Source organism: Oryctolagus cuniculus, chromosome 2 (assembly GCF_964237555.1).
Source record: "Oryctolagus cuniculus chromosome 2, mOryCun1.1, whole genome shotgun sequence".
Taxonomy (NCBI): domain Eukaryota; kingdom Metazoa; phylum Chordata; class Mammalia; order Lagomorpha; family Leporidae; genus Oryctolagus; species Oryctolagus cuniculus.
Window position 1 is genome coordinate 15569683 of NC_091433.1, and position 14466 is coordinate 15584148.

At 38.8% G+C, this 14466-nt stretch overlaps 1 protein-coding gene and 1 pseudogene across 8 annotated transcripts in view; one reads left to right on the top strand and one right to left on the bottom strand.

Annotated features, from left to right (window-relative positions):
• The window catches only part of SLIT2 (slit guidance ligand 2), a 397498-nt gene that overhangs the window by 133815 nt on the left and 249217 nt on the right, over window positions 1–14466 (top strand). The gene's annotated exons all lie outside the window — the stretch shown is intronic.
• LOC138848671 (ribosome production factor 2 homolog pseudogene) lies at window positions 1802–12328 on the bottom strand (annotated as a pseudogene).

Below are 14466 nucleotides of genomic sequence, written 5' to 3' on the forward strand. Positions count from 1 at the left end.
CAAGTGATCAACTTCAGTTCACAATTGATCACACTGATAGGTCTAACAGTCAAAGGGATCACACAAACAAGACTAGTGTCTGCTAATACTAACTGATAGAATCAAAAAGGGAGAGAACGATCCAACATGGGAAGTGGGATACACAGCAGACTCATAGAATGGCAGATGTCCTAAATAGCACTCTGGCCTCAGAATCAACCCCTAAGGCATTCCAATCTGGCTGAAGAGCCCATGAGAGTATTTTAGGCATGGAAAGCCAAGACACTCTGGCAAAAAAAAAAAACCTAAATGAAAGATCTCCGTGAGTGAGATCCCAGTGGAAAGAACGGGCCCATCAAAGAAGGAGGTACCTTTCTCTGAAGAGAGGAGAGAACTTCCACTTTGACTATGACCCTGTCAGAATAAGATCGAAGTCGGCGAACTCAAAAGGCTTCCATAGCCTTGGCAACTCATGACTAGAGCCTAGGGAGATTACTGACGCCATAAGCAAGAGTGTCAAATTGTTAAGTCAACAACAGGAGTCACTGTGTACTTGCTCCTCATGTAGGATCTCTGTCCTTAATGTGTTGTCCAATGTGAAGTAATGCTATAACTAGTACTGAAACAGTATTTTACACGTCATGTTCTGTGTGGGTGCAAACTGATGAAATCTTTACTTAATATATACTGAATCAATCAATCTTCTGTATATAAAGATAATTGAAAATGAATCTTGATGTGAATGGAATGGGAGAGGGAACGGGAGATGGGAGGGGTGCGAGTGGGAGGGAAGTTATGGGGGCAGAAAGCCATTGTAATCCATAAACTGTACTTTGGAACTTTATATTTACTAAATAAAAAAAGAGAAAAAAATACAGGAGAGAATAAGTGACCATATTAACAAAGTTTGAATAAATTGCTAACAGTTTTGCTTGGAGAACTGAGTTCTTAAATGTCTGAATCATTCTCAAGTAGGAAAAACTGGTTAAAAGTACATGAATACTTTATCATGTCTCAGGTACAATTTGAGGAAGCCCCCTGAAAGAGAATGTGTCCATTAAGAACACTGAAAGCGTACGGCCTCTAGCAACGTAGACATGTACATACCTGCCTGATGGCAGTTTGTGTTTGTATGTTAAGCAGGAAGAATTTTTATGATGCTGCACTAATCATCATGAACGCCGCTCTGCACTGTCAGTTGTCACTAGAGATCCAGGAAAGGCAGGTACGCAGCCCACCCTCCAGGTGGAGTCAGACCACTTACATTGTTGTGCTGATTGCATGCAGCAGATAAAACTCCTTACTCAGCATCTGTGAACTTCCATGTCCTCTCAAGAGCTTGCTTTCTTTATTTAAAATTTATTTTATTTATTTGAAAGACAGAGTTAGGGAGAGGTGGAGACACAGAGAGAGAGGTCTTCCATCTGCTGGTTCATTCCCCAGATGGCCACAATGGCTGGAGCTGCGCCAATCTGAAGCCAGGAGCCAGGAGCTTCTTCTGAGTCTCCCATGTGGGTACAGGGGCCCAAGCACTTGGGCCATCCTCCACTGCTTTCCCAGGCCATAGCAGAGAGCTGGATTGGAAGAAGAGCAGCCCGGACTAGAACCCGGCATCCATATGGGATGCTGGTGCTTCAGGCCAGGGCTTTATCCACTGTGCCACAGCACCGGCCCCAAGACCTTTCTTACAAAAAAAAAAAAAAAAAAAAAAAAAATCCATCAACGTTCTAATGTGTCTTTAATTTTTCCTCATGGTTCTCTGTTAACCTTTCTGCAGGTCACTGCTTCAAGCTCATAATTTACCTGGTTTGTATTCTGTCTTCTATATATGAATCTTTCCACAAGTTGTACCAGAAGTAAACTGGAAGATATTTTTCTTCTTCTGTGGCTTGAGAGCTTCATAGATAATTTATAAAGGCCACCTGATGCCAAGTATGTCCACCTCAGAACTGGACCCAGCAAAAGTCTCCTCCCTTGTAGTTCAGTCTGAGATGTTCTGCAGTCAGATTTTTCTAAACAGCAATGCGTAGCTTTGAAAGTAAATCTTCCCATGCAGTGCAGTGAGTGTAGAAGGCCTCTGATCCAGCCAAGCAGACATCTGATATTGTGCAGGCTCTGAAGAAATCAGAAGAGCATTTAGTCTTCTGTTTTCTTGTGTTCTGTCACAATCATCACCAGCAAATATTAACATGCATTTGTTTCCTCTGGGCATTTACTATGCTTAATGTTCATAGAAAGACAAATTTCTCAATACCCAATTCAGTCATCCAACTCATGATAATCATACATTGGACTTAGTATTAGATTATTTGGTTGCTTCTTTTTATTGGAGCCAAACATGAGTACAGAACAAACTGACTCATTGAAAAGGATTCCAGTGATGTCTGATCATCAAATCGTCTTGTAATGCTTCTCTTTCTATACAGAACTCCATTTGTTTTTCTCAGTGCCTACACATTTCTGAGTACTTGTGTCAGTATTGCATTTCCTTTTTTTTTTTTTTTTTTTGACAGGCAGAGTGGACAGTGAGAGAGAGAGACAGAGAGAAAGGTCTTCCTTTACTGTTGGTTCACCCTCCAATGGCCGCCGCGGCCGGCGCGCTGCTGCCAGCACACCGCGCTGATCCGATGGCAGGAGCCAGGTGCTTCTCCTGGTCTCCCATGGGGTGCAGGGTCCAAGCACTTGGGCCATCCTCCACTGCACTCCCTGGCCACAGCAGAGAGCTGGTCTGGAAGAGGGGCAACCGGGACAGAATCCGGCACCCCAACCAGGACTAGAACCCGGTATGCCAGCGCCTCAGGCAGAGGATTAGCCTAGTGAGCCGCGGCGCTGGACAGTATTGCATTTTCATTTCCTCCTTTAATCAGCATGGCATTTTAATGCTTTCTTAGGTTTCATGTCTCTCAAGGAATCTCTTGGCTTTTTTGTTTTGTAACAGACTCTCCAAAGTGTCCATCATTACTGCAACCAAGCCATGTGATCACACAGAATAAATTTCTGACAATGAGAGCAGTCTGAATGTAACAACTGCTTGTGAGATACTGTGTTATTCACAGCTGTGGGGAGCAACCCGGACTAGACTAAGTTACTGGAATTAAGACTTATTCTATGCATCTGCTCTCCCACAATATGGCGCTGGGAGAGGAGAAAACAGCTTCTACACAGCTGCCTCCAGTTCAGCCAATAAACTGTAGGACCTGCTCCTGATTGGAGGAGAGCAGCGTACTCGGCGTGTGGGCAGCCGAGTTAGGATTGGCGGAGGAGGACTATAAAGGAGGAGAGAGACGGCATGCACCAGGAACATCTAAGAGGAACATCTAAGGGGAACATCTAAGGGGAACACCTGTGCAGCCCCCGAGAGAGCCGGCCGGCGGTGTGCCGCTCCCCTGCGGAAGTGGGGAAAGTGGCCAGGGGGAACCGCCCTTCCACGGAGGTGGAAGGGACAGTAGCCAACCCGGGAAGAACCAGCAGCAAACCTGGGGAGGGCCGAGCAGACAGAAGAACAGCGCAGGGTCCTGTGTCGTTCCTCCATGAAGAGGGGGAGCGACAACAGCAGAAAATGTCCAAGTCCAGCTGGATGGGACAGATTTCCAGGATGTTGTTGAGAGCATTTAGGGGTTGGTTCAAGTCATTGTGCTTCAGGGTCTTTCGACAGCTGTTCTCTTTGGGGACAGCAGCCAAGGTACCCATGTTCTATAACAGAGAATGAATTAACTGAGAGCAGAAACCAATTCATCGTCACCAAAAGTTCTTAGATTGAGAAAAAGGGAAAAACTGTCAGAGCAGTGAAGTCAGTGCATACTTTTAAATGCTGATCTTGAAGTGTGGGATGAGGCAGCACCGAACTCTCAGAGGCTGTAAGTAGTCACCCTGGACGCTGCTACTGCATAGTGAAGGGGTTTCTATAGCAGTGTAACCCATCTCCCATGTGCCACTGTTTCAATCACAAACTTTGTGAAGATCTCTTTTCTAGATATTGAATCTTATTACCTTTGTCCAAGAACAGAATGTTGAAGGATTACAGATATAACTTCTCTAAAATTTTAGAAACATTTTTGTATAAATTTACTAATTTGTCACTTTTCTCTATTTTACACTCTTCTGTAATATTGTGACCAAATAAAACACACACATACACACACAGAAGCATAACATTATTAAAGCACAGGTTATGTAGTTTTAACCCATACCCTCATATCAAAGCTCCATTTCCCCTGCTTTTTCATTTGTTCCTTGGTTCATTCATCTATCACACCTTTAAGGAGTTGGCATGCCAGAACTGAAAAAAATAGGTGCGTATTGGAAGAATAGAAAGGTATAGAATTACATTTTAGATAGAAATGTATAGAATTAGGAAACACAAAGCAGAGAAAGAGAGAAAGAGATGAATAATTCCATGATGAGTAACAAGCATCAGAATATAGTTGGTTTATTAGGCTTTTTCTGTAAGGACTGTGCCTACCAATGGGAGTGACATCTGTACTGCTATGAATAGATATGTCAAGTCTGAAAAGTTGCACCTAAAATTTATATGCATAGTTTTACATTTTTAATATTAAGAATAAAGAAAAAATACACTGAATACAGTAATCATGTTCATGATGGGTTTTTGATCCAGTTGTGGTGAAGAAATTTTGTTGAGCTCCTCACATCCAGACTACATATATTTAATGTCACAATGAGCACTGTGATGCTTATTATTATTCTACGATAAAGATATCCATTTCTCATTTATAGATGAATTAGTTATATTAGCAAAGATGAATAATTTACAATATTTTTAAAAATAAATATCTTTCTATCTATCTCCTAGTTGTTTTGAAAGGTGAGAGACAGATAGAGTTCTTTAATCTATTGGTTCTTGTCCCAAATACGCACAGAAGCCAGGATTGGGCCAGGCCAGTGCTGGAGCTAGGAACTTATTCCACTTCTCCCACGTGGATTACAACGACTCAGGTACTTGAGCTATTACCTGCTGCCTCCTAAGATGTGCGTTAGCAGGAATCCGGAATTGGGACTGCAGCAAGCACTCAAACCCAAGCAGTCTGATATGGGGTGTGGTGGTTCAAAGTGGGCAATGACTATCCAGAATCTTCTATATGCTAAAAGCAGTCATGGAATCAGTTTTTCAGAAGTGGCAGTGCTTACTAAAATTTGTTTTCATGTTTTGCAAAATTGAAAAGACAGTATATACTTTGAGGAGATAGGCTATCTATCAGCGCATAAGCAGGATATGTCATTGATGATAAGTTCATGATGGGATTGCAATTTACATCCCTCTTCAGAGAACATTGCTTATTAAGAAGTGATTATTAGATTTCTGATACACTTATGAAGGTTCTTTAAAAAGTTCATTGGAAAATGTGCATTAGAATTTTAGAAATCTTATTTTAAAAAGCTTATTTATTTGAAAGGCCGAGGGTGAGAGAAAGCAAGAGAGCAAGCAAGAATGTTTCCTGCCTCCTGGTTCAGGCCTTAAATAACTGCAATGCCAGGAGCCTGGGATTCAATACACGTCCCACACGTGGGTGTCCTGGAACCAAGAGATGAAACTTCACTTGCTGCCTTACGGGATGTATATCACTGGGAAGCTGGCATCAAGAGGGGATCCAGGACTGGAACCCATGCACTCCAGTATGGGGTGCAGGCCTCTTAAGTAGCATCTCATTCACTGCAGTGAATGTCTGACCTGCACAGTACCACTTAGTTCTGTTTCACACGAAATTTTGAAGTACAGTGATATGCGGTCTGCTTTTATAGGCTGAATGGCATAGAGACTGTTAGAGATATTTCAGAGACTTTGCCCTGTTTTTACTGTGGAAATATTCAGATGCAATAAATTTGAAAGAATATTTCGGTGATCATCTTGCACCTACCATATAACTCAAGAGCTGCTAATATTTTTCCACATTTGCTATATCTACATTTATCTCATGAACAATGTAGAAAAGGCTATGTTATTTTATCACTTGTATTTTCCATGATTGGAAATTTCATCTAAAAATATGATTATAAGAACTTTGGAAGACAGCTTGGCAGTTTCTTATAAAATTAAATATAGTCCTATCACAGGATCCAGTCATCATTCTCCTCGGTATTTATCTTGTTCCTTGGTATTTTAAATATGTACACATAAATGTTTAAAGCAGCTTTATTCACATCATCAAAACTTGGCAGGAGCCAGAATGCCCTTTATTAGATAAGCAGATACATTTTGATATATCCAGGCAGGAAAGTATTATTCAACACTAAAAAAATGAGCTTTCAAGTCATGAAAAGATATGACCGACCCTTAAATTCATGTTACTAACTGAAAGAAGTCAAACTGAGAATGCTGTATATTCTGTGATTCTAACTATGTAACATCCTGGAAAAGGCAAAAGTATGGAGACACTAAAAAGGTCAGGGGGTGCCAAAGGTTAGTGGGGAGGAGGATGGATAGACAGTGTAGAGGACTTTTAGGACAGTAAAGCTATTCTATATTTTGCTGAAACGGTGGGGACACATCACACTTTGTACACATCTGTAGAATATACACCATCAAAAATGGATCTTCCTGTAAACTATAGATGTAGAGTACTGATGATGTGCAGATCCAGGTTCATCAGTGGTGATGAATGTGCCTCTCTTTCATAGGATATTGATAGGGGGAGAGGCTGTGGCTATGTAAACTCAGAGGATATATGAGAACTCTATTTTCTACTCAGCTTCGGTATGAACCTAAACTACTCTCATAAGTGAAATTTAGTTTAAAAATTTTATTACATTTTTGTTAAATACTTTTTAGAATAACATATAGATGCTTTTTTTTTTTATTTTTTGACAGGCAGAGTGGACAGTGAGAGAGAGACAGAGAGAAAGGTCTTCCTTTGCCGTTGGTTCACCCTCCAATGGCCGCCATGGCCAGCGCGCTGCAGCCAGTGCACCCCATTGATCCGATGGCAGGAGCCAGGTGCTTCTCCTGGTCTCCCATGGGGTGCAGGGCCTAAGTACTTGGGCCATCCTCCACTGCACTCCCTGGCCACAGCAGAGAGCTGGCCTGGAAGAGGGGCAACCGGGACAGAATCTGGCGCCCCGACCGGGACTAGAACCCGGTGTGCCAGCGACACAAGGCGGAGGATTAGCCTAGTGAGCTGCGGTGCCAGCCATAACATATAGATGTTATTCTGTACTTTATTTTGTATCTCATCAGAAGGTACCTGATGTCACCTATTTCAGTCATTAGGGATATTAAGTGTAATCACTGGATGGATCATCTTGAGTCAGCACATAAATATTTATGCTGATTTCAATTCCATTTGTAGAAATTACAATATATAATGTTCCAGTCATGATTTCCATAAGCAATAGAAACTAACCCAAATGAGTATTCCTTATGGAAATAGACTTGCCTTTCAGTACTTTAAGTGGTTGATATCTAGTAGACTTCCAACTGTGATAGAATAACAGGGATGGGATTTACTCTCCTATTTCAAACAACTAGGAAATTAATAAAAAAATATATGAAGCAGTAGTTTCAGGCATTGGGAAGTGCAGAGAGGATTTTTGAGACAAGTGGAACAAGGTTGACCTCTGAGATTCCTCAAGCTTACTGCCCAGAGGGGATTTCGAAACTTGGTGCAACAAAGGGAAGCCCAGACACAGTTACAGTATTTCTCAATAGAAAATAAAGGTGTCATAGTTCAGGGAGGGCAAGACAACTAAAACCTGAATTGAAACAGGCATAGATGAAGAAAATATATAAAAACCTCTGCAGAACTATGGAAGGACTCACTCAGGTCTTTGGAAGATCATCAACCATGACTGTGAGGAAAACAGGTCAGCCTGGAAAATGAATCAGTGGAAATGAGGAATGTATAAGAGAATCCCAACACTCACATGAGGAAAAGAATGACTGTGTTCCCACAAGCAGGAGTAGAAAAATCCTGTTATAGCGGGCATTGAGTAGAATCCTCAGAAATGTATTATCTTAGCATGAAGGCCAAATTAGCCCTAGATCAAAAGCTTTCCTGAACTTTGCCTAGCAGAGTGATAAAACTAAATCAAAATGGAATACCTGCATCCCAGAATATAGCCCTACAATATTTAAAGGGATAAACCAGAAATTTCCATACCAGCACTGTACAACTTATAACACCTTAAATGCCATGCAAGGAAACAGGAAAGTATGATGCTTACATTAAAGAAATAGCAATCAATGGAAACAGACCTAGTCAAGAAATGAGAGATGTGGATGGCGTACACTTCACATATCCAAAAACATATAGAGACATTTAAACATGATGAGTAGAAAGTGGGAAGATATAAGAAAAGATGCAAGTTTGATTCTATAGATGAAAAGTACAAAGTGAAAAAGGCATAAATATGATAAAAATGGATACTAAAGAATCGGTGTTGAATTAAGGATATTTTACTAGAAAATACATGAAAAGTCAAGCAGAGTATGAGAAAATGTCATTGAACTTTGAGAAGATTTCAAGTGATACGGCATACATATAATTGGAATTCCAGAAAGTGGGAGTAGGCAGAAACAGTATTTCATAAAATACTGGTAGATTTTTCCTCAAATTTAGTTAGAATTTTAAACCCAAAAAACTAACAACACACAAATGAATACAAAATGGAACCTGAAGAAAAACACACACCAGAGTACATGCAGAAAAAGCTGCTGAATAACAAAAACGAAGAAAAATTTTTTAAAAGGCAGAGAAAGCAGGCACATCACGTACAGAATGCGTAAGATAAGGATCACAGATGTCTTGTAGAAGATGCTGGAGTGACATCTTTGAAGGAGGTTTCTCTCCGACACTGCTTGATACGTATTCCACAACTGTGATGCTGTGTTCCATTTCAATTCAGTTGAAAAATTTCTGATTTTCTTTTTGCATGTCTTCTTTGGCATGGATTACTTAGACGTGCAGTATTTACATTTATTGTTATCTTTCTTTCACTAGAAATCCTCATTCTCACCTAATAGATGTTTAAACTGTATTAATTAAATTGAATAGTTTGAAAGCTTTCCATAAAAACAAACTAGCAAAGTGAACTCCAAGGCCAAATGTCATCCTTGATGAATCTACCTATCTTTGGAAATGAAAGAATGTTGAAACCACACACCTTTCCAGAAAACAGAGAAAAATAACATTTCTTAAGCATATTTTCATGCTAAAATCAGATAAAGTCATCATAAAAAAGAAAACTGCATACCAATTCTGATCTCGTATGTATGTTTGTATCTATCAATCTAGATATGAAATTGTTTTTAAAATTTAGTGAATCATTATAGCAATGAATAAAAAGAATATTGCATCATCATCAAGTGGTATTTATCCCAGGAATGCAAAGTTGCTTTAACATTTCAAAAATCATATTGCAATTCCACATGTTAACAGATTTTTTAAAAAGAAGAAGTACTGGACAAGATTTGCCAAGTAGTAATAAAAACTCATCAGACTAGAAAAAAACTTCTGCAGACTGACAAAGGGCATCGTTAAAAATGCATAGTTAACAGACTCCAATATGGTGACTGCTGTTCCTCTAAATTCATAAACTAGGCAAGAATTTCCATTCCCACTAATTCTATTCAACATTGTTCTGGCTATCCTAGACTGTCTAATAAGCCTAAGGAACTAATTATATAGCTTGGAAAGGAAGCCAACAAACTCTCTAACATAATGGTTTTGTAGAAAATCTTTAGGCATTATAAAAAAAATGTACTCAAACTAACAAGTGGATCTGCCAAGATTATAATATGCAGGGCCAATGTCTAAAAAATAATATTTGTATGTGAGAGCAAAGAACAATTGGTAGGTGAAAATTTTAAAATCATTTACAGTAGGATCAGAAAATATGAAACATGAAAATAAATTTAACAGTATACGTGTAAAATCTAAACACTAAAACCACAAAATATTACTGAGCAAAATTAGAAAAATCCTAAATAGAAAAATATAGCATGCTTTGGAGACTCAATATTATTACTGTGACTACATTCCACCAATTAATTGGTAGAGTCAATGAAATTCTTTTCAAAATTCACATAGGCCTTTCTGTGGAAATTGATAAACTGTTTATGATATTGATATGAAAATGTAAAAAATAGTGCCTCACACTTTGGATAGCCAAAGCAGTTGGGCAGAAGCACAGCAAAGTTGGAGAATGTACACAACTTGATTTTGAAATTTAGTGTAAAGTTGTAATTCTGTACACAATGTGGTTTTGCAACAAAGGCATTAATTTATATCTGTTGAACAGACATGAGAGTCTAGGAAAAGACCTCCAAACATGTACTTATTTTTATGGCAACTACCAAGGTAACTGAATGAAGAAATGATAATGTTTTTAAGAGATGACAATTTAAATATTAATATTTATATACAAAAAAGGATATGACTCTAACTTCACATCATATGGGAATATTTAACCCATAAGGCTAACCATACAACTCTAGAAGAAATCATGGGAGAATATCTTGATTTGGGTTTTGGTAGTGATTTCTTAAATATCGCAGAAAATGAAGAAGCATTAAATATATTTTTTCTCCAAAGGACTTAGTGAACAAAAAAGAAAACCATAGAGTATGAGAGAGAATTTAAATAGCCGGTGTGATAAAGGCTTTTATTTGAAAATGTGAAGAATGCTTACAAATAATACAATAAGCGACTGAGTAAAAACAATGGGCAAAATATTTCCACAGATATTCCACCAAAGATGTTGAAAGGATGTCATACATCTGAAGATATGTCTAACCTAGTGACTCAGTAGGGGAATGAGAATTAAGAATGTGAGGAGATACCACTAAACCACACTTGAATGGCAAAAACTAAGAATACGTCCCATCTCGATCATGAACAACCAACTGAAGCAAAGGAACTCTCGTCATTATTGGCAAGAATGCAAAAAGGGCTAATTAGTATTGGAAAACAATTATGCAGTGTCTTATAAAAATAAAGATATTCCTCCTACCTACCTGAGAGTTACTACTCTTGGGTGTTTACACAAGAGAAATGGAGTTTTTGGTAACCAAAAGGCCTAAATGCAAACATTGTGGCTTTTTTATTTTTATTTTATTTAAAGCATACAAATTTCATGTATTTCATATATACATATTTTGAAACATGGTGATTTACCGCACCCTCTCCCTCCCTCCCATGCGCCCACCTTTCCTCCTCCTTCTCTTCTATTCCATTTCTTTTTTTTTTAAAGATTTATTTATTTATTTGAGAGTTAGAGTTACACAGAGAGAGGAGAGGCATATATATAGAGAGAGGTCTTCCATCCCATGATTCACTCCCCAATTGGCCACAACAGCCAGAGCTGCATTGATCTGAAGTCAGGAGCTAGGAGCTTCTTCCGGGTCTCCCACGCGGGTGCAGGGGCCCAAGAACCTGGGCCATCCTCCACTGCTTTCCCAGGCCATAGCAGAGAACTGGATCAGAAGTTGAGCAGCCAGATTTTGAACCGGCACCCATATGGGATGCCGGTGCTTTAGGCCAGGGCGTTAACCCACTGCACCACAGAGCCAGCCCCTCTCCTATGCCATTTCTTACAATACCTACTTTCAGTTTACTTTTTACTCATAAGGTTAGCCCTACACTTAGTAAAGAGTTCAGCAGATAGTAAGAAGAAAAAAAAAGAGAAAAAAAAAACACAAAACACTGTTCCTCAATAATAGAGACAAGGATTATAAGCCATCATTGAATCTCAAAATGTTAATTTCACTCCTATATATTATATTTCTCGTACTCTACTAGTTACCGCAGGTCAGAAAAATATATGGTATTTGTCTTTTGTGGATGTGGCTTTAATCACTAAATATAATGGTTTCCCTTTGCATCCATTTTGTTGCCAAAAAGAGGATTTCATTCTTTTTTATAGCTGAGTAGTATTCCATAGTGTATATGTACCATAATTTCTTTGTCCAGCAATTAGTTTATGGACATCTGGTTGATTCCCTATCTTAGCTATTGTGAATTGAGCTGCAATAAATATGGGGCTACATATAGCTCCTTCATATGCTGATTTCATTTCCCTTGGGTAAATTCCCAGAAATGGGCATTGCTGGGTCATATGGTATATCTTTTTTCAGCTTTCTGAGGTATGTGCATACTGTTTTCCACAATGGCTCTACCAGTTTACATTCCCACAAACAGTGGATTAGGGTACCTTTCCCCTCACATCCTCATCAGCATTTATTGTTGATTCCTATATGAAAGCCATTCTGACTGGGGCGAAAGGAAATCTTACTGTGGTTTTGATTTGCATTTCCCTGATGGCTAGTGGTCCTGAGCATTTTTCTTGTGTTGGCCATTTGGATTTCCGCTTTTGAAAAATGCCTGTTGAAATCCATTGTTCATTTCTTCACTGGATTGTTTTGTAGTTGGATTTCTTGAGTTCTGTGTATTAATCCTGTATCAGTTTCTTAGTTTGCAAATATTTTCTCCCATTCTGTTGGTTGCCACTTCACTTTGCTAAGTTTCTTTTGCAATGCAGAAACTTGTCCCGATTTGTTGAGGTTTTCCTCATTAATGGATGTTGTAATTTATTGAAAGTTTTCTCTCCATGTATTGAGATAATCATCAGTTTGTTAATGTGATTTGTGAATGTTGAACCATCCCTGCATCAGGGATAAATACCCCTTGGTCTGGGTGAATGATCTTTCTGATGTGTTGTTGGATTCGATTAGCTAGTATTTTGTTGAAGATGTTGTATCTATGTTCATCAGGGATATTGGTCTATAGTTCCCTTTCACTATTGTATCTCTTTCTTGTTTAAGAATTAAGGTGATGCTGGCCACATAGAAGGAGTTTTGAAGGATTCTTTCCCTTTTGTTTTTGAATAGCTTGAGAAGAACTGGAATTAGTTCTTTAAATGTCTGATAGAATTAAGCCGTGAAACCATCCAGTCCTGGACTTTTCTTTTTTGGGAGGATCTTTATTACTGATTCAATCTCTGTCTTGGTTATTGGTCTCTTTATATTTTCTATGTCTTCATGACTCAATTTTGGTAGATTGTAAGTGTCTAGGAATCCAAACATTTATTTTAGATTTTCCAATTAGTTGGCTTATAGCTCTGTGTAGTAAATCCTAGTGATTTTTTTTATTTCTATGGTATTTGCTGTTATGTCTCCTTTTTCCCCTCTAATTTTGTTAATTTGAGTCTTGTTCCTTTTTTTAATTAATTGGGCCAATGATGTATCAATTTTGTTTATTTTTTCAGGAAAGCAGGTCTTTGTTTCACTGATTTTGGTTTCAATTTTGTTTGTTCTCTACTTTTAATTATTTCTTTCCTCCTACTAAATTTGGGTTTGATTTTTTGTTGTTTTCCTAGGTCCCTGAGATGCACTGATAGTTCTTTTTTAAAATACTTTCCAATTTCTTTATCTAGGCAACAATTGCTATAAGCTTCCCTCTTAACACTCCTTTTTCTGTGTCCCATAAGTTTTATGTGTTGTATTATCTGCATTTGTTTCCAGATTTTTGTTTCTCTTTTGATTTCTTCTGTGACCCTTGTTCATTTGGGAGCATGTTGTATAATCTCTGTATTTGCATATGTTCTAGAGATTCTTGAGTTGTTCATTTCTAGCTTCATTCCATTGTTGTCAGAATAGATGCATGATATGATAAATTTTTTAAAATTTATTTTGGTTAGTGTTGATTGTGGCCTAGCATATAGTCTATGCTAGAGAACATTCCATGCAATTATGAAGAGGATGTTTATTCTGCAACTGTAGGATGCAATGTTTTGTATATACATCAGGTCCATTTGGTCCATAGTATCAATTAACTCTGTTCCTTTTTTTATTTTCTGTCTGGTTGATCTGTCCATTGATCAAAGTGGGGTGTTGAAGTCTTTCATTACTATTGTATTGGATTCCATGTCACTCTTTAGATCCATTAACATTTGTTTTATTTTTTATGATTTTATTTATTTATAAGAGAAGTAGAGTTACAGACAGAGATAGAGATAGATAGAGAGAAAGGTCTTCTACCCTCCAGTTACTGCCCAAATTTGCCACAGTGGCTTGAGCTGAGCTCATCTGAAGCCAAGAGCTTCTTCAGGCTATCCCATGTTGGTGCAGGGGCCCAGGCACTTGGGCCATCTTCCACTGCTTTCCCAGGCCATAGCTGCTGGAAGAATAGCAACTGGAACACAAATCCGCACACATATGTGATGTCAGTGCTGCAGGCAAATGCCTAGCCTACTATACCATAGTACCAGCCTCCAACTTTTTTTTTTTTAAAGATTTAGTTAATTTTTTGAAAGGCAGAGGACAGAGGCAGAGAGACAGAGAGAGGGAAGTCTTCCACCCTCTGGTTCACTCCCCAAATTGATGTAATGGCTTGAGCTGGGCCAATTTGAAGCCAGGAGCCAGGAGCTTATTCTTGGTCTACCACATGGGTGCAGGGGCCCAAGGACTTGAGCCATATTCTACTGCTTTCTCAGGCCATAGCAGAGAGCTGGATTGGAAGTAGAGCAGCCAGTACT